This window comes from Protopterus annectens, chromosome 3.part0 (genome assembly GCF_019279795.1).
Source record: "Protopterus annectens isolate FY-2018-M chromosome 3.part0, PAN1.0, whole genome shotgun sequence".
NCBI lineage: Eukaryota > Metazoa > Chordata > Ceratodontiformes > Protopteridae > Protopterus > Protopterus annectens.
The window spans coordinates 616,287,787-616,307,969 of record NC_056731.1 but is presented as its reverse complement, the minus strand read 5'-3'; positions in this window follow the sequence as shown (position 1 = coordinate 616,307,969).

Sequence of the window (20,183 nt, the reverse complement as noted above, 5' to 3'; positions counted from 1 at the left end):
AGTATCGGGCTGTAAACATTTCACAGCTGCATTCTCCATTTCCGGTGGATGATCGGCATTATTATTGCGAGTAGCGCATATGCCATGGCCGTCCGCACAGGCGGGACAGCGAATCATCTGCCAATCCACACCGACACCCATTTTGCATACCCACGATCCCATGTCTGCAACCCTCGACAGTACCCTTGCACACCCTTCATGTGTGCGGAAATGGGATGTGAGCATGCGTGTATGGGCGCAGCAGCCTGGGGAGTCCTATTCATATGTCCTGCATTTCATGGGCGGTTGTCATCACCCTTGAAGGCGCTTGTGGTGCATATATCTACCTGTGCGTAGTCACGGCTGTCACCTCTTCGGTTCACACTATGCTGCCCACACTTACTTAGGAGTAATTTTGGGTCCTGCAATGGACACCGATGTGCATATGTAAAGTGTAGAACATGTTGGACTGTGTCCATTCGGCCAGTGGGTGTGACTGGCGCCGTATGTTCCCCAGTCCCGGATGTCTGTCTGCCTACCCATATTATGTAGTGCTACGGAACCCGTGTCCTTCCACAATTTACCCATATGGTGTTACTGTAGTACTGCAGGTTGGCAACTGCTTTAGGTAATCCTCAGAGGTACCATTGTGAACTATCCGCCACTGTATTGTCATTATAACACAGCGGTACATGTAGAACCTATTTATTCATGACAGTATGTTATTTATGTGTGGGAGCATATTTTAACCATAGTATGACCTTCCTAGTTGGCGTTGTTGGTGTGCCATTAATATGTGTTCCACAGGCCGCGTATGTTCCAGAGTGGAAGCGGGTGATCCCCACGTACTTGCTAGCACCTAGGCTGCTGTATGCGCGGGATTATGCGGCAGGATGGATGTCTACGGGGTGTATCTACTGTTGTTTCCATCTGTATGTCCTGTGTTATGCCTTACTACGGCTGTGTGATTCCACCAGGTTTGCTATTATGGGTGTCATCTTGTCCGTACGTTTGTCCATCCTTGGGAAATGCCTACTGGACACTGATGTAGGGCTGAACACATTTCACACCTGCCTTTAGCATTACCCAGTGGATGCTTTGCATCCTTAGTGGGGACTAAGGCGTGCTGTACCCACAGCCCTCCCAGGCGGGACAGCGGATTATCTGCCAAACAACACGAGCCCCATTTTGCATACCCAGGATCCCATGGCTGCAACCCCCGATGCGCATTACACATCCTTCATGTGTGCGGAACTGGGATATGGGCCTTACATGTATGGACACGACAATCTGGGGACCTCTGTTCATATGTCCTGCATGTCATGGACAGGTATCATCAACCTTAAACACGCTGGTGGTGCATATGTCTAGCTGTGCCGTAGTCACGGTTGGTACTCTGATTGGCGATCCCGGTATAAAGGTGTAGGCGCCTTACTTTTGGAGTCCTACAATGGACACCGATGTGCATTTGTAAAGTGTAGAGCGTGTTGGATTGTCACCATCTGGCCAGTGGTATTGACTGCGCTGTATGTTCCCCAATCGTGGATGTCTGCTTGACTACCCATCGTTTGTATTACATGGCCTATCTATATCCACGTGCCAGTAAGCGGAAATACAGCAAACCGTGCGTCCTGCCCATCTTCATAAACGACATTATGGAGCATATATCGGCAAAACAGACAATGTCAAATCGATAGACTCCACAGTGAAAGGATACTGAGCTCTTTCACCTACTAACATGGGGCATCGTCGGATGCGGAATGCATGACATAGCCGTCCCTTATACACTTCCTTCAGAGTCGGTTTAAAGCAAAATAATCAATAAACCTGCTCATAGTTAGGTGGACAGTGCTCCAAGTCTTGATTATAGCGTGACATATACATATCAGTGTTGCATACCTTACTTCATGGAAACAATAATACGGCAACAATGTGTTAATATAAATACAATATTGGTAAATACAATCAGTATCTTGAAACATAGTTGATAATTGTTGTGAGTGCACCTTAGAATGTAGTGTGTTGATCAGGATATTGTATATCAATGTGTATAATTGTAGCATTACGATAACAAAGCATGGAATCAATAAGTACTATTTAAGCATATATTTTACAATTATGAATGTAAATGTGTGGAGGAGACATCCTTAACCTTCCCTGGTTCCACTGGATCACACTGCGCACACTTTCGCATGTCGGATTGTGGGTTCTGCGCGGCGCACATGCATATCCGTAGTCCATTTATATATGTTTACTGTGTCTGTGTGGTTACGTGTTTTGCGTTAGTTGTGACTATTCGGTAACATATGTCTGATCCGGTTGGCGGGCGTGTGCAGAAAGCACTTACAGCTTTATATATGTAACAGTCTTTGCAGCATGGGCGCATTACGTGCGTTCACATCTATATGTTCTATAGTCGTAATTCAAGCGTGACTGCATTCCGTTTGCGGTTACTGTGACCAGTACCGTTAGCTGTTCGTTGTCATTAATATGCATACCCATGGTACCTATGTACATTTACATATCCCCGCACTCACGCGCGTCACAGGCATCCATTCTCCTGCTGGGAAAGGTGCGGTACTGCATGTTGAACATTCCTAATTCCCCTCGCTCATGGCCCAGGATGCATATGTCGTCACCGCAGGGCTGTTCAGATGACAGGTGCTTATATCCCCTCATACAGGCCTTGATTGTCAGGGTGTTGCTGTGGTGCTTTGGGTTTGGTCTTGTCCGCCCACTATGCGGAACTGCCCTGACCCTGTCTGAATGTTAGATGAGTCACATGGGCACGTTTTGTCCGTGTCTATGGTACCATCTCACCGCCCCCAATTATTACGTAACCGTGTGATCGATTGGCGGTGTACCCGTTGTAGATCTTGTTATACTAATTGCACGCGGTCTGGTCGAGCGGACCTATTTCCATTACTAACCCTCGGTATGTATGGCCTGTCGTGCTTAATATTACAAGGGTTTACCATTGCGTGGCGACTTTCACTGAGCCACAGACATGTCCGTTGCTTGGTTTGGGCGGTTCGCTGTGCTACACACATTTAACATGGCGGAACAGGTTGAACAGCTCAGCCACGAGGACATCGGGTTCCCGTCGCTGTTTAGTATTGAATCGCTATGTGGAGTTTGTTTCACAAAGCGAGACAATGTCGACATTGTTAACGGACATCTCGCGCGATGCGTCCGCACCGCCATGGTGGCGTATGTCTGCGTTTGGGCGGCGGACAGGCATTATGCTGTGCCATTATGTCTGGGGATATATGCTTTCTTGACATAGATGATATGCCATACTAGCAATGGCCTGCGTCTGGGTGTGGGTACTGCTGCATTACCCACGGGAAGAGTGGCCTTAGGTTAAGTGGTGCCCTAGGCAGAAGTTGCCACCGATACATCACCGCTACCCCCTCCTGGTCTACCTACACCAAATAGAGTCTGGAAAGATGCCCGGTAGAGCAGCGCCCTAGGCGGCTACCTACTTGGCCTATGCCTAAGGCGGCTATGTGTGTGGTCCCTCGGGCATCGGACTCGAGCAGCCCGTCTGCCGTGGGTATGTCCAGCATTACCCACATCCAGCCCCAAGGCAGTCAACACAGCATCCATGGGTCCAGATGGTGTCCCAGCTGTGTACTCCAGGAACTCTATGGAAATAAACACACTTAGGACAGCTGTTTAATCTTAGCCTCACCTCAGGATACGTACCGAGTAGTAGCACAAGGCGACTGTAGTCACACTCCACATAGATGGTGCCTCCACTGACCCTGGTTATTACCATACCATTAGTTTGACAAGCCTTATCTGCAAAGCCATGGAGATGGATCATAATGGAACACATAGATAAAGACATAGGGGACTCGCATACTTTGGATACAACCCAGTTTAGCTTGGTCAAAGTCAGATCATGCCTTTTACGTGTTTGACTTTGTAGAATCAGTCACCAAGGCCATTGATGAGGGTAAAGCAGTCCATACAGCCTACCTCAACCTGGCAAAGGCCTTGACACAATACCCCCCTCGGGTATAATTGATAAACCCGACATCTTGAATGTAAATCCATACATCGCCATATGGGTTGCAAACTGGCTAAGTCACAGAACACACATGGCCATAGTTGCTGGCGCCATGTCATACTCACAGCCAGTCACAGGTGGTGTCCCATGGGGCTCAGTCCTGGGTCCACTATTTCTCAGCATCTCGTTTCCAAAGTACTGCGCATACACAGGGGTTATGGGTGACAATGTTTGCAGATGACTGCAAACCGGTGCCAAAGTCAGACACACATCTGACACAGATATCCTTCAGGAGTGCCTCACAGATGTGGATAAGTGGTGCCAGAGACATGTCCTACAGCTAAATGCCAGGAAATGCATAGTCATACCCGCCGGGAAGAACAAGGTTACCCTAGCTACCATATAGGTGGCAATCCACTGAGCACAGAGGGGTTACCAGTGATCTGGGGACCGGGTTGTTGTTAACCGTTCTTTAGACACACCGCGTTGCTAACATAGTTAGGTAGACCTTCCACATTGCCCACATCATCATGAAGGGATTCACATCTAGATCAGGGAGGTCATTGTCCCCTTGTACTCATCACTCATTAGACCTATGATTGGGTACAATGCCCGTTCAGAATGTATCTGACCCAACACCTGCAGCAGCTGGAAAGGCACCAACAGTTCATCGACAAACAGATGCAGGGTCTCAGGTATATGTGTTATACTGACCAACTGAAAGAATTCCAGCTGTATACAGTTGCATACCACTTGCCCAGAGGTGACCCGTGCCTGGCATACAAGGCTATGTCGAACCCAGATCTGATGACTATGCTTCACGTAAAGAAGTTAGATCCCTCAGAACCACAAGGGCAGCTGGCGTACACCTTGACACTGTCATTAATAGAGCGTGTTGTTGGGACAGATTCATCACCCAGACACTCACTATGCTGTGGAACAACATCCCAGTACATGTGAGGGCAAGCACCTCGCTGGCCTTGTGTTAGTATTTAGACATGGATGTCTGAATTGATTTATTTAAGTAACCTTCTAAATGAATATTTACATTAGCACATTGTGAATCTTTACATTTCGTTGGTCTATTTTACATTAGTCATAATCATACGGTTTATGTGTATATATTATGGTTCATTTATATTACCAGGTGTCTGCAGTTCTGTTAATATATTGGCACAATCCGTAGGACATATATATGTAGCTTACACAGTCAGACATTTGGAAAACATTCTGTTGGTTCATCTTTCATATATGTACATATATTTCTATTTTCGATGAAGACTGTACCTTTGAAGCAATGTCTGATGTCCTCACTGTGTGGAATCTGTAACCCAAGTAAGGTTTGTTTGCTTGTTTGCCTTTAAGGCATGTAATTAGTACCTAGCACATCTAATTTACTGACCAATTAAGGGTTTTAAATGTAGTAGGTTGGACTGCATTGTATGTATTCTGAATAAGTCTGCTTATGAAGCAGGCGAAGTGGGCTCAATAGACTATGGTGACTGCCTTTAATTCTAGGCGTGCTCTGAGCGGTCACTGGCGGTCTCTACAGTACCTCGTCTTTGCTTTGGACTTCATCGGCTGGTTGTCTGTGTTTGTTGTATGGGGAATGTCAACTGTAGTCCCTATGTGTATTACTTGTGTAATGCCTTACTACGGCAGTGTAATTCCACCGGGTTTGCAGTTATGGGTGCCATCTTAGTCATACGCTTGTCCATCCATGTGAATTGCCTACTGGACACTGGTATAGGGCTGTACACATTTCACACCTGCATTTTGCATTCTCCGGTAGATGGTTTGCATTATTAGCGGAGAGTGAGGCAGGTGCTACGCACATCCCTCCCACGGGGCGGGACAAAGGATTGCCTGCGAAACAACACCGAGCCCAGGGTCTACATACCCAGAATCCCTTGACTGCAACAATTGACAGTACCCATTACACATCCGTCATGTGTGCGGGACTGTGATGTGGACGCAGTTCTATGGACCAGGTACCCTGGGTATTTCTGTGCATGTGTGCTGCATTTCATGGACACCTATCATCAACATTGAACATGCTTGCGTGCATATGTGTACCTGTGACGTGGTGATGACAATGAGATCACGTGAGTAATGCAGGAAGCTAGCAGGCATTCTCTGAACAGAATTTTTGGGTCCTACAATGGACACCGATGTGCATATGTCAAGTTAGATGTTGCTGGACTGTGTCCACCTGCCCAGTGCTTTTCACTGCTGGTGTATGTTCCCCAATCGCGGATGTCTGTTTGACTACCCATTCCACATGGTGCTACATAACCAGGTGATTTAGTACTGTGAACAAATGACATACATCCAAAGATGCTGGTTAGCAACTGCTTCATATAAACCTCAGACATCCCAATGGGACATATCCGTCACTGTATTTCCAATATAACACCACGGAACATGTTGATTACCTATGTATTCATTTAACCATGTTGTCTTCATAGGTGGGAATGCCATAGTTTACATATCCTACTTGGCGTTGTGTGTGTGCCATTAGTATGTGTTCCACAGGTCGCACATCTGTTCCGCTGTGCGGTGGCGGGTGCTCCTCATTCTGTTGCTGGCAGATTGAGTGCTGTGTGCGCCCGGTGTTGGCACGACGGTCCGGCTTTGTATGTGGAATGTCAACTGTAGTCCCTATGTGTATTTCCTGTGTTATGCCTTACAGCGGCTATGTAATTTACCGGGTTTGCAGTTGTGGGTGCCATCTTGGCCATACGGTGTCCATCCATGAGAATTGCCTACTGGACACTAGTATAGGGCTGTACACATTCCACACCTGCATTTAGCATTCTCCGGTGGATGGTTTGCATTATTAGCGGAGAGTAAGGCAGGTGCTACGCACATCCCTCCCAGGCGGGACAAAGGATTGCCTGCGAAACAACACCGAGCCCAGAGTCTACATACCCAGAATCCCTTGACTGCAACAATTGACAGTACCCATTACATCCGTCATGTGTGCGGGACTGTGATGTGGGCGCAGTTCTATGGACCGGTACCCTGGGTATTTCTGTGCATCTGTGCTGCATTACATGGACAGCTATCAGCAACATTAAACACGCTTGCGGTGCATATGTGTACCTGTGGCGACAATGAGTTCAGATGCGCATTGAAATAAGAAATTATTGATTCTTTCCACAATTTTTGGGTCCTACAATGGACACCACTGTGCATATGTAAAGTGTAGAGCTTGTCGGACTGTGTCCTTGTGAGCAGTGGGTTCCACTGATGCTGTGTGTTCAGCAATCGCGGATGTGTGCTTGACTACCCATACTGTGTAGTGCTACAGGAACCATGTCTTCCGACACCAGAACCCAATGCTATACATCCAATGTTGCAGGTTAACAACCACTTTCATACCATACCCAGAGGTCACGATTGGGAGGTATTGCCACTTTATTATCGGAACAACACCCCCAGACTGTGTACATCACGGGATCTTTAGGCCAGTCTTACCGGCCATTTGCAATTGTAAGTAGCAGACACGTGTCAATACATGTATGATAAGACATATTGTCATGCAGACGTTAATCTATGTTATTTGGACATTGGCTTCTGCTTTTGGCATCCGTTGCTGTGAGTGTTGCCAGTTACCATACACATTGCTTGCTCAGAGGCAGACTACACAATTCTGCACACTACTGTGGTCTCCTTTAAGGACCCTGAGCCAGTGGTCGACGATGCGGCAGCCACTGCATCAATCACATTGCCATCTACCAGTACCTACAGGACTGCATGAGCCAGGCATTCACTTACCCAACTGTGGTTCATTGTACCAATGCCAAGCATCCAGTGTGGTGTACCCCAGCCATACACAGGATGTACAACACGAGGAGGTGGCTACTACAAGGTGGAGCAGACACCTTGTGAGGTATGACACCCTTGGTCATCATATGTGTAGAGTTACACACTGTCATGAAATTGTCAGGGCACATTCCACAGATATACCTACATGGACCTGGCTAACAATCATACCACCTTCAGTTGCTATGCTCAACACCTGGGAGCTCACTCCCACATATGCTCTGACTGGGTTCACATAGAGGTGGGGTTTACTCAACATACACACATTGCCAACATACAGGCTGACAAGTCCAGTGAGGACATCTCCACACCCTCCCCACACATGAGGAGATGTGTGTACCAGCGGTTTGTGGTCACCAAATGTTCTGTGACACACAGGTGGGACATGCTCTCTCCAGGGTAGTGGACATAGCATCCATGAGACCAGCTGGTGACCCCACTGTGTACTCCACTATCTCATTGAGGTATTAGACCCACAGTTATGACAGCTATTTCTTTGTAGCCTCACCTCAGGTAAGGTACCCAGGTTGTGTCGCATGGCAGCCATAGTCCCACGTCACAGGGCCAATGCCTCCACTGAGCCTGGTTATTACTGTCCCATTACCATGAGGAGACCTATCTGCAAAGACATGTGGAGGGATCATACTGCGGCTCATATATGACTGCATAGGGGACATACATACTTTGCATCCAACACGGTTTGTCTTGTTCAGCGCTGGTTCATGCCTTTAAAGCATGGGCGAAATGTTGGGACAGTCACCGAGGCCATTGATAAGGGTGTTGCAGTCCATACAGCCTACCTCGACCTGGCAAAGGCCTTCATCACATTACCCCCCTCAAGTATCGTTGATAAACCCATTGGCTGGGATGTGGACACGTACATCACAGAATGTGTTGAAAACTGTCTATCGACACAACCCACACAGTCATAGTTGCTGGCAGCGTGTCAGACCTACTGCCTGTCGCAAGTGGTGTCCCATGGGGCCCTTCTGTGGGTCCACTCCTGTCATACATCTACATTTCCACGGTACAGGCACACACAGGGGTGCTATGGGCAACAGTGTTTGTAGATGACTGCAAAACAGGTGCCAAAGTGGGACGGACATCTGACACAGATATCCTTGGACGGGCCTCCCAGGTATGCATATCTGCTGTCAGGGACATGTCCCACAGCTAAATGCAGTAATGCAACATCATACCTGTGGAGAACTACTAGGTCACCCCTGTCCAGCATATAGGTGGCTGTCCACTCAGCACAGGGGTGATTACCAGGGATCAGGGGACAGAGTTTGTCGGTCACCATTCATTCCACACCTGCGTTGCTATCGTGGTTGTGTGGGACTTCTACATTGCCCACCTGTTTGTGCAGGGATTCACATCTACATCAAGCTAGGTCATTGTCTCCTTGTACCCATTACGTGTTACACCTATGATCTACTACATTGCCCCATTCAGACTGTATCTGACCATACACCTACAGCAGCTGGGAAGCCCACATAGGTTAATTGTTGTACAGATGCAGGATGACACCATTTTGTGTAATGCTGCCCCACTTGTGGGACCCCTGCCACATTCGTCACATACCTGCTGTTTAGTGTTGACCTGTGCCTGACATACAAGGCCATGTCAACCCATATGTCATGTGTATGCTTCACCTACTGTATCTGCATCCCTCAGAACCACTAGGGCAGGTTACATTTACCTTGTCACGGTCATTAATGGGATGTGTTTGAGTGACACATATATCACCCAGACACTCATTATGCTGTGGATCTACATCACAGTACATGTGAGACAGAGATCCTTCCTAGCCTTGTTGCAGGTATGTTGTCCATTGGATGGAGAATTGCAGGTATAGGCCAGGGATTACATCATTATCAGTGCTTGCGGAGGTACAGCAATATCATGAGTATTTTATCCGAAGCACAGAAGGTTGGCAAAGTCATCCTAACTATGGTGTAGTATTATGGCTGAACCTGGGACGATGGCCTACCCTGTACCTATGGACGCGTATGAACCTATATTCATAGTTTGTCACTTTTACAATTGTCTATCCACTATACTCTTTAGCCACTGTATATTTCTGTGGCACATGATTGTCCTCTGTATTACATGCAGGTATGCTGTGTACAGTGCACATACGTCACTGTTGATGACAGTGTATCTGTGTCCCTAACACTGTGATACTGAGGACTACCACACATCCTTCACAACATTACATGCATATGTCCATTCTATTCTTCTTTGGCCTATGGTGGGGTGTTAAGGCAAATATTACTCAAGTCCCTGTTTGTGCATGCTTCATGTTGGTGTTTGACCAGGCTCCGTTGCAGTCATGTGTTGGACAGTAGTGTGTCTGTGTGTTTGCCATGTGTTTTTATTGCTGGTACATCTGTCGGAGGTGTAGTTGGCACATGTTCCTCTTTGCAGGGACAGCCATCCTGCGGTTTGTGTCATGGATCTGCACTTGCGTGCCATATGTCCTGTACTATTCCCACAGTCGTGTATGCCTTCATGCACTACTACTGCGTGTTACTGGCTGTTTGTATGTGGTACACATGGACATTGTGATGGTTGGCTTGACCTATTCCCATGCTAGAACGTACACATCTGTCAATTAAGTTTTTTAAATCAAACTGTAACACTCATTCGTATTTTCGAAATGACAGTCAATAACACAGGAAGCTGGGATTAATAACATTTTACTACTGTGCAGCAGGAGGCAAAGGAGTATGCAGTAAAAGTTTAGACATTTGTTTAACTCTATACATGTTACATCTGTATGAGCATTCTGTATACTATCATCTTTTGCACACATTAATGATGTGGTCAGTCACAAGGCATTTACATCGCTAGAGTCAAGAACATTGTATTCCTACAACAGTGCTCAGGTAATGCTTATTAAATGTTTTCCCATGAGGATAGCCCAACCTTGCGAGCCACATATTCACTTAGACTGTACTTCGGTAAATTCTGCTCTGTCACGGTTCCAACACTGTTCATATCCAGTCCTCACTCCATTTCCTACTAGGTTCCTGTGTCTCTCTGCTGAGCAGCTGTACTCTGTGTTACAGCTCACAAGCCTATCCTCCTCAGTGGAAGGATGACAGATATACCTGTACATACATGTATTATTCTCTAACCGAGCAGATGACTAATGCTGAATGACATACACCTGCTGCACTGGTTACTGCTAGGGTCAGGGTTCAATCACACTGCAGCTACACTACAGGCAATTACATGCATGATAAGCTGTACTGCCATATTGTCAGGTAGAATAATATGCATTATACACTATTTGCTTCTAAAGTTGCACGTCATATATATGTTTAAATGTGTATTTTGCTAACATTCTCCCTCCTTTGATTGCTTCTACTCTATCCAGAAACATATACAACATTATTTCATTCCTAGCCTCTTCCTCTGCGGAACGTTTAACTAGGCAAGTAATTTGTTGTACATTTCAAGAAGGATTGCATTTTCTATTGACAAATACCACTACAGGTCTTGATACATAGTCTGGGTACAGATATGTGCCAGAGTCCTGACTAATACTTACATGCAAAGTATCCATAATAGACACATGCTCCCAATATGGCGGAACAACACAAATGGCAATCATGATATTCAGTATGACTGACCCCATCCACCCAATGGTTTGTGGAAATGGTTCGTCGATGGGTTTGGGCCTGGTTCCGCCATGGATGACACCTGCTGTATTACCTCTGGGTGGGCGTTGATTTTGGTCTCTTCATGTGGTAGTTGGACACAGCGATCTTCTTCAGTAAGCGCGCGTACCAATTCTCAGCTCCACGGTGCAGTGATGCGCTATTACATTTTGTGACACAACAGTTCTCATTGCATCCAGTTCATCAGTCACAAGTTCAAGAGCGGAAAGTCACATTCATCCTTCCTCCGACAGGTTTGATAACTTCCTCTGTTCCTGATTGATTTCACTACTCCACAAGCTGGGAGTGTTCCAGCCAGGTTGTGGCGCTGTCACTCAAGTCCATATGAATCGATATTCCTTTATCTCTTGCAGAAGACTGGAATGTCAGAACAGCTTCCATTTCACCCACTGGATTAGTAGGTTTCTCGACTGTGTTCCCAGTTCTTGAGCTATATGTGTTATAGTTCGTTTTACCCAGAGGCAATTGTACAGTATGTCATGTGACTGGAGCCAGATAACCCAAATAACAACTGCGGACCAATTCCCAGGTAACCATTGATATGCTTATTTCCCACAAACAACATAACAATATTCTACTTTACTACTGATGCGGGTTACCTCTGCATGTAACATTTTCCTGTCTCTAACAGAGGACTGTTTATACAATTCAGGATGTTTCTGCACATCCTTCAACATTGTTCTCATGATGTTTCAATACAAATAATGAATGGTGCTACAAGTAGTACTGTGTTCTTTGGCTGTTATATGACATTCGTAAGACACAGTTATGTTACAAATACTCCCACCAACTGAAACTGTATCATGTTTATGATAACATACAATTCCTTTTTGTGTAACAGGTAAGTACATTGCCACGTTGTCCTGTGATCTCACAGAACCTGTATCAAAGTGTAGATATTCACAAGTCTCAATCTATCCCCAAGGGGACAACATGCATCGGAAGTCCTCCATATGATGTAGGTATGGCAGTACAAACACAGCAATTTAAAGTGTTCCTAGTCTCTATATGCACCGCGTCATGCCTAGGTATCTGTTGAAGTGTGGAAGACACTCTGTGGCCAGTTCATCACGTATCAGTATTTGTATCCGTGTAGTTATATGCAGGTAAGGTCCCAGAAAATGTAAAGTAAACACAAACATGGTTAATAGGTGTATAATCATTAGGACAGCAAACAAAATGTCTTTGGGGTTGCTTTGTATTGTTATACAGTCTTGCCGGGTGATTCAGGCTGTTTGGTATATCAGCTACAAGATGTCAATCAGACTTGATATCCTTTACGGTTTGAAAAATGTGAGGTGGACACAGGGCGACCTCTCTGCAAACTTTACTGCAGTAGGCGTTGCCAACAGTACCGGTACAGACCTTCACAATTTCCACTTGGCAATAATGTTCTTTGGATAACAGTGACATACACACAGGATACTGGTGTCAGCTATCGTCCGTCTTCGTTTGCTCTTATCTGTAAAGACTTTAACTGAAGAACAGTGTTATTGGTTAACAATCCTCTCATGTCACCTGCTAATGAGTCATCGACCTCCGGCTCTGCAGGCATGACAGCTTTCCACTCTGGCACATGATATGCCATTCCACATACTACTTCGAAGTGGGTGCAGCACTTTACATTTGGAACTGTTGTCATGCTCAGCAATGCTAGAGGTAGACAGCACATGTAACTCGTCTGGATGTCACCCACCAACCTCCTCTACTTATTTCTCGGGATCCCATTTCTGGTAGCCAGGAATCATGCTGACTGTGGGTTGTAGATGCAATTTACATTCATGGTAATACAAACTAATCCCCCAGGTTGCGTGATTGTCTGGTTCACTACATGTGTTCTATTGTCACTGTAGCTTCTTTACAGCATGCCAGATCTAGGGATACTTGACTTTACTGGCACCTTTGCCACTGCTGCTGCATCAGTTCATGGTTGGGAATGATTCTACCCATTTTGATTATATATATGTGTAATCGCTAAACAGTATTTGTTCCCTTCACATTTATGCAGATGTATGAACTCCATACAAATAGTAGGCGGTTATGGTGGTGTAGGTAAACTCACTCCCTTCGGTTTAAATACTCCCTGTGCATGATATCTACTGCAAGCGTGACCGCTGCTCATGATGTTTGTATGTGGTTCGTAATTCCATTATGTTAGGGGTATTCTGTTAACCAAATGTACCATCCCCTGTTGAGACATGTCTCTACCCATGGCTCCACAAAGCCGCATATCTGAATACATTAGGCGTTAATATTGGCTTTCTCACTGTGGATATGTGCAGTCCGTGTTCAAGGATTGCTCCTCGTCATAACCACGTCGACTTTTCTGCTTCGTAGTTGCTGTTTGCATTGTTTGTACAGTTTCTACATCTAAACTGTCTGAGGTTTGTCATTCCTCATTCACACAAACACTTTCCAACTGTGAGGCTGCTTGTTTTGCAGGTGCATGAGCTCATGCCTTACCTTTCCTACTGTTATCCTGTTGCTTTCTATGACCTGCACATTTACAATTACCTACTTTGGTGGGTAACTGAATGGAGTCTAATGCATTCAAGATCGATTGCATGATTAATCGGTTTACGGTGGATGTTATCATTCCCCTATTCTTCCACTGCTGCTCATAAACATGCACTGTACAGACAACATACTGACTATCGGGACATATGTCCACACATCAGTTTTCGCTACAGTACAAGCGTGTTAAAGCTATCTATTCTGCTGCTTGAGCAGACCGTTATGCTGCAGGGTTTGGCCGTCTACAATCTCATTATCAATAACTACTGCATAACCTACTTGATTCGTTCCTGTAGGACTCTGTCTACATGATCCGTTACATTAACTGTCACCTCTGCATCATCTAAGGGTATATCAGTGATATCATGTCTGTGTGTAGTTATTTAATCCATTTCGTATAGGCAACTGTGTGGTGTGCCATACACAGGTGTCGGACGTGGCGTTGATAGGTTTCATGTTGTACAGCGTTCAATCACCATATGAGGTTGACTCAGTGGTATGGTCAAACAAGACAAATGTCTAGCGGGTCAGGAATGCTATCTTCTCTTGCAGCAGACTGACGCAACTGCATGAGACATTCTCACAGTGAGAGGGTGGTCTAGTAACATTACGGCGGGGCCTGTACTGCCATGGGTGCTACAACAACTGCCTGTACACAATGTGGCACTGACCATGGCACAGTGTGCGACTGCAGTGAGTAGTGAGCTATGTGGCGTTGCTTACTAGCCTGCTGTTGCATCAAGACTGTCGTCATATATCTCCGCTTACAATCTACGGTCTGACAACATGTGTTATGATTATTCAGGAGACCTACTACAGCTGTTGAGGCTATCAATCGTTCTAGTCTGCAGAGCTGTTTCTGCTACTGTAATCCAGTGTAGTATGTGTTGTGCTGCCATAGGTGTATTAAAGATTAAGGCAAACAATACAGCGGATTCCAAAGCATTGTTTGGTATCCAGATTTGACAAATGTTAGTCGGCCCAGACAGGACTTCATTCCCTTCTTGTTAGTTGGCTTGGGTGCTTATGATATTGCTACCTTCCTATCGTCATGTGATGTTCTACCCTACTTGGATACCACATATGTCGGTAATTGACCTGTATTCTCTGTAGTTGCAATTTATGCTTGCTTACTTTATGTCCCTGTTCTGCTGAATATCTCAATAATGCTATTGTATCTTCCATACATTGCTGCTGGGTAGGGGCATAAAGCAGAATATCATCCACATAAAGTAGAACTTGACTGGCCGGGTGGAGTTAACACGGAATGTAGCTAGCCATCTCCTGTGGGAATATCGTTGTACTTTCACAGTATCGCGATAGCGGGTATGGCTGTGTCTGTCACCCTGACTGTACATGCAAATCAATACGGACTATGTGGATGTATAGGTATTGCAAAGGAGCATAGCTTATATGTACCACGGTAAGATACTTCTGTGGCGTGTTCATAGCATTGAATATAGTGTGTGGGTCTGGCACCAGCGCTACCCTAAGTATTCTTACATGATTTACAGCTTGTACATACTGTACCATCCGCCATTCCCCTTTGGTTTCGATCAGAAGATACAGGGGTATTGCATGGTGAATAGCGATTACTTTGTGGATGGGGAATTCCCTCTATGACTTTACAGATATCTTCTGGTGTCCACAGTCTATCTCACTGGGGTTGGGTCCTGGCCTTCCTGTCCTGCATGAGGGTTCGGTACTTCAATTAATTGACAGATATCCTCACTCTGTTTTAGTGACTGTCTTCTTACTCGGGTGTCCCTAGGTATGTTCGTGTTAGGGATGTGGTTTCAATAGCTTCTGTTACATTTGTTCGTTGTGCTACCTCTGTTGCCACAGGATAGCGATGTGGGGACTAAGCGTGCCCTCCGCTTCATATCCTGGATGTGGTATCGGAGGTGGTAGGGGTTGTGGGGGCTATCGGTACTACTGTATTATGATCTTCTCTGTATGCGTATGATGCTTAGCCATTTGTAGTGTTCTGTTCCTTGATACACTACCTCAATCCACCTATGTGCATGCGGATACCCAATTGTGGCTGTTTTGTCGCCTGCACACCTTAGGGCTGCCACCTTTTCAAATGCACAATGTGGGACATTAGTGTTGGGACGTGTAATTTTCAGGAAAGGCATACCCACGGCCAGTCGTGGGACAGGATTTCACTTTTTGCCAGGAGGCGACCAATTGTTGTAGCATTTCAGTTGCTTATTCTGTTTATTATGATATTTTGCTGTTCCAGATACAAATTTACTGGTTTATGCTACCATTTTGATAGATATCTGGGAAATGTTTGTCCTGAGATATCAGGACATTTGCCATTGTTCGGTTTGTTTACAGGACACGGCTGGCCAAGAGGGACTGTCCCTCTCAGGGTGGAACAGGTGTTTACCCTGGAACATGTGCATCACATTTTCAGGGATTACAATGTTTCAGTAACGATATTTTGTGTAATATACCATCAATGTCATATTTATTACCCCATTTTGCTGCGTAACTCACATTATGTGCTCTCTGCGATTGCATATACTTCCGTCACCCGTCAAGCGGATCACATGATCTGTTTCCTCAATAATCTCCCATATCCTCTACCGACTGCTCGTGCCCTTCTCTCATACCACGTGGTGTCTCCTTCCCTGTATCCACTGTAGTGTCTACAATCACTATTTACTCTGCTGTGTGTTCCCCTGACCTATGTTCAGATTTAACAGTATTTGGATAGGTCTTGACCAGCTATCACAACTGTTAACAGAAACACAATGTAGTCTGGTCCCTGATCTACAATAGAGACAAAAGGCAAACACTCCTTACCTGGGCCTCCTGTTTAAGGCTGCACGTTTTCTTCTTGGGATCCAGTTTTCCGCTTTTCAGCCACAGATCAGACAGTAAACAGCCTCTTTACACACAACAATTCAGTCGGAGGTCTTTTCATTCAAGAAGAACCATTTATGCAAATTCTCCTGCGTAGATGTCTAACCAGCCATGCACTCTGACCTGTAGCTTACCAAGGGAATTCCGGATTACAAGGATCACAATGTGAAATAAGTTGTTAAAACCAGACTGTAGTTATCAGTAGGCTTTTCTAAGTGACAGCCAATAACACAGGAGGCTCGGGTTCGGAAAGTTTTAGTAGTGTACACAGGCAGGCTAAATAATATACAGTCCAAGTATGTGTGTTTTGTCTGACTCTATACAGTAAGCAGTTTCTTTATATAGTGTTTACAATCAGCTTTTGCCCACCTTACTGGCGTGGTGGGTCACAAGACACTTCCATCACTATGGTCCGCAATAGTCTATACATGCGTGGGTGCTGGGGTCGTGCTTTTAAAATGTTTTCCCATGAGAATAACACAGCCTTGCAAGGCACCTTGTAAATTACAGTGTCCTTCTGTGATTGTAGCTGTTTCAAGGACCCTAGACTGTTCAGATACAGTGGACAGTTAATTTCTTAATCGTTGCTTTGTCTCTCTGGTAAGGAGTTGTACTGTTATTAAGAATAGAGCTCACAAGGCCATCCTCCTCAGGGGAAGGAGTGATGTTATGCATGTACATACATTTATTGTTCTGTAACCCAGCAAATAATTAATGGTGACAGACATAAGCCTGCTGTACTGCTTACTGCCAGGTTCAGAATTCCATCACACTACAGCTTAGCTTCACCAATTACATGCAGGCTTAGTTCTACTGCCATATTATACGGTACAATTCAATGCATTATATAGTATTTGAGTCTAAACTGGCACTTCATATGTGTTTCTATATATATTTTTGAACAACATCCATCCGGCCATATGCATGTTGTTCCGTGGTTTACCTTGAGCCTGTGTATTTGTCCGTCCGGCTACGCTAATCTCCAGATGCGATGTCCCAGTTTCCCCTTCTTTGGCTGTAGCACCCTGTTAGGGCGTGCTGTTTTGTAGGCACGTGTTCCGCTATATGTGATCGACTTCACTGCATAGATAATCATCGATGCGGTGGTCCAACGACCGACTTGTCCACGTGTGTACAGTTATTTGCAGCGTGTCGTATGCAAACCTATATGGTTTGGGCGGTACGTACTACATGCGGGGGGTACACATGCTGCAGACACGTTCACCTGCAGGCATTTACATATCTGTACCTGCGGTGGGCTGGTGACATGTGAGTGCGTATTTGCCAGCGTGGCATTGCCTAACACAAACATCTTACCACATTTCAGGTATGCACATTGTGTGTGGGTGTATAGCTGCACCCGGAGGGGAGCAGGTTAGGGTCCAGAGGTGTACATGGGTGGGACTGACATGTACAATGAGGCTATTGTGTAGTACATCCGAATGCATGTGTTCTGCTTCTGGATATTACACTTCAACATCCGCCATCCAGTGTATGCAACAGAGGCGTTGCTGGGTGTGGGATATGTTGGTATCCACAGGTTTGCCTGTGTTTGCGGTATCTTGCTTCCTTACTGTTGTTATGTCAACACAGCTACCGGATATGTACTCTCACTACTGCTTGTGACCATTATGGTTGGCACCTTTTCCAATGCCCATAGTGGGGCATGTTATGTAAACCGGAAGTTGCAGGACTACACATACCCACGGCTAGTGCAGTTGACAGAACTTCACTTGTTTGCCATACTATAAGCTTATTCTGTAAGCATTTGGGTTCCTTATTTATTTTCTTATGCCATGTCTGTGTTTCATATAGTAATGTATATGTTTTATGCTACTATTACATGTATATTGCGGAATTTTTCTTGTCAGGGGATCGGAGGTCATTTTCCTGATTGTTGCAGGGACACAACTGTCCAATCAGGGACTGTCCATGGCACATTGGGACAGCAGGTAACCCTGGTGACCATGCCCATGTCGCTACTGGGGTTTCCACCTTTTCCAGTTTCCGATCTGGGATATTTCCGGGACTCACATCTGACTTTACAGGCCGACACATACACACGGTCACTATATAGCATAGAACTTCACTTGTTTGCCTAAATATAAGCTTATTGTTGTGGCAATTTGCTTGCTTATTCTGTTTCTTGTGTCATTTAGGTATTTCTGTTACAGAAATAACCAATTCATGCTACCATTACATTAAATCACGGGATATCATTGTGTCCTACAATCGTAGCACATCAGCCATTTCTATCGTTTTTGGGACACAACTGGCCATAGAGACTGCCCCAACCACAGTGGGACAGGTGGTGACCTTAGTCGCTGCTCCTATGTCGGTCGGCGCTGACATCGCGACTGTACACCTTCTCTGAGTGTAAACACTGGCGGTGCATTGCGGGACGAGCGGTCTTATCGTATCCTTTGCTCCTTGGGCGGGTACACTTATGCCTTCGTGGCTTGTATTTGCTTCTCCGTTAATTTGGGGCGGGTACTATGTTGCATACTGTCGTGCGTTTCATTCTGCACGGGACCTGGCTGCTGCCATTACTATTGTGGGCGGACCGCGGCTGTCAGCACATTAGGTTCCTCACCTCCTGCCCGGCTTAGACCGCCTCCAGGCGCATCCTACCTGGGCTCGCTCCGTTACACTACATGCGTGTCTGTGATTCGGTGCACTCTCATTAATATGCATATGGCGCTACTCGCCGGCTATTCCATGCACCGCCGGCGCAAGCCTTACGCCCGCCTTGCGCCGAGCTGCATGCATCCGGGGGATATATCTTTATGCGTGCTGTCCGCAGAAATCTATCATATCACACACAACGACTTTCAGGCTGTTTACTGTTGATCTGCAATGCGCAATGCAACTTAACTCTGCATTTTGCATTGCATGTGCCATTTCCAATGATTTCTGAAGACTGTGAACTACAATTTGTTGCTATTTATGCATTATTTAAATTTGAAACTACGCACTGATATCAAGAGCAGAAAATACTGTTGTTTCTATAAAAACGGTTATACTGCGAATTCTGAAAGAGTTTCTCTGTTGTCTCCTCATTACAGTTTGCTTCTGTCATTTTAACCATTTTGTGTCTAGAAAGATTTAACATTCCTGAACTGATGACATTTAAATTTAAATGAACATTTACTAGAACATGTTTTTTAGACAGTTTTACCCAGTTTTAACTTTAAATCCGCACATTAATATGTGTTCCACAGGTCAAGACGATGTTCGCTAGAGCGGAAGCGGGTGATCCCCACATACTTGCTAGCACCTTGGCT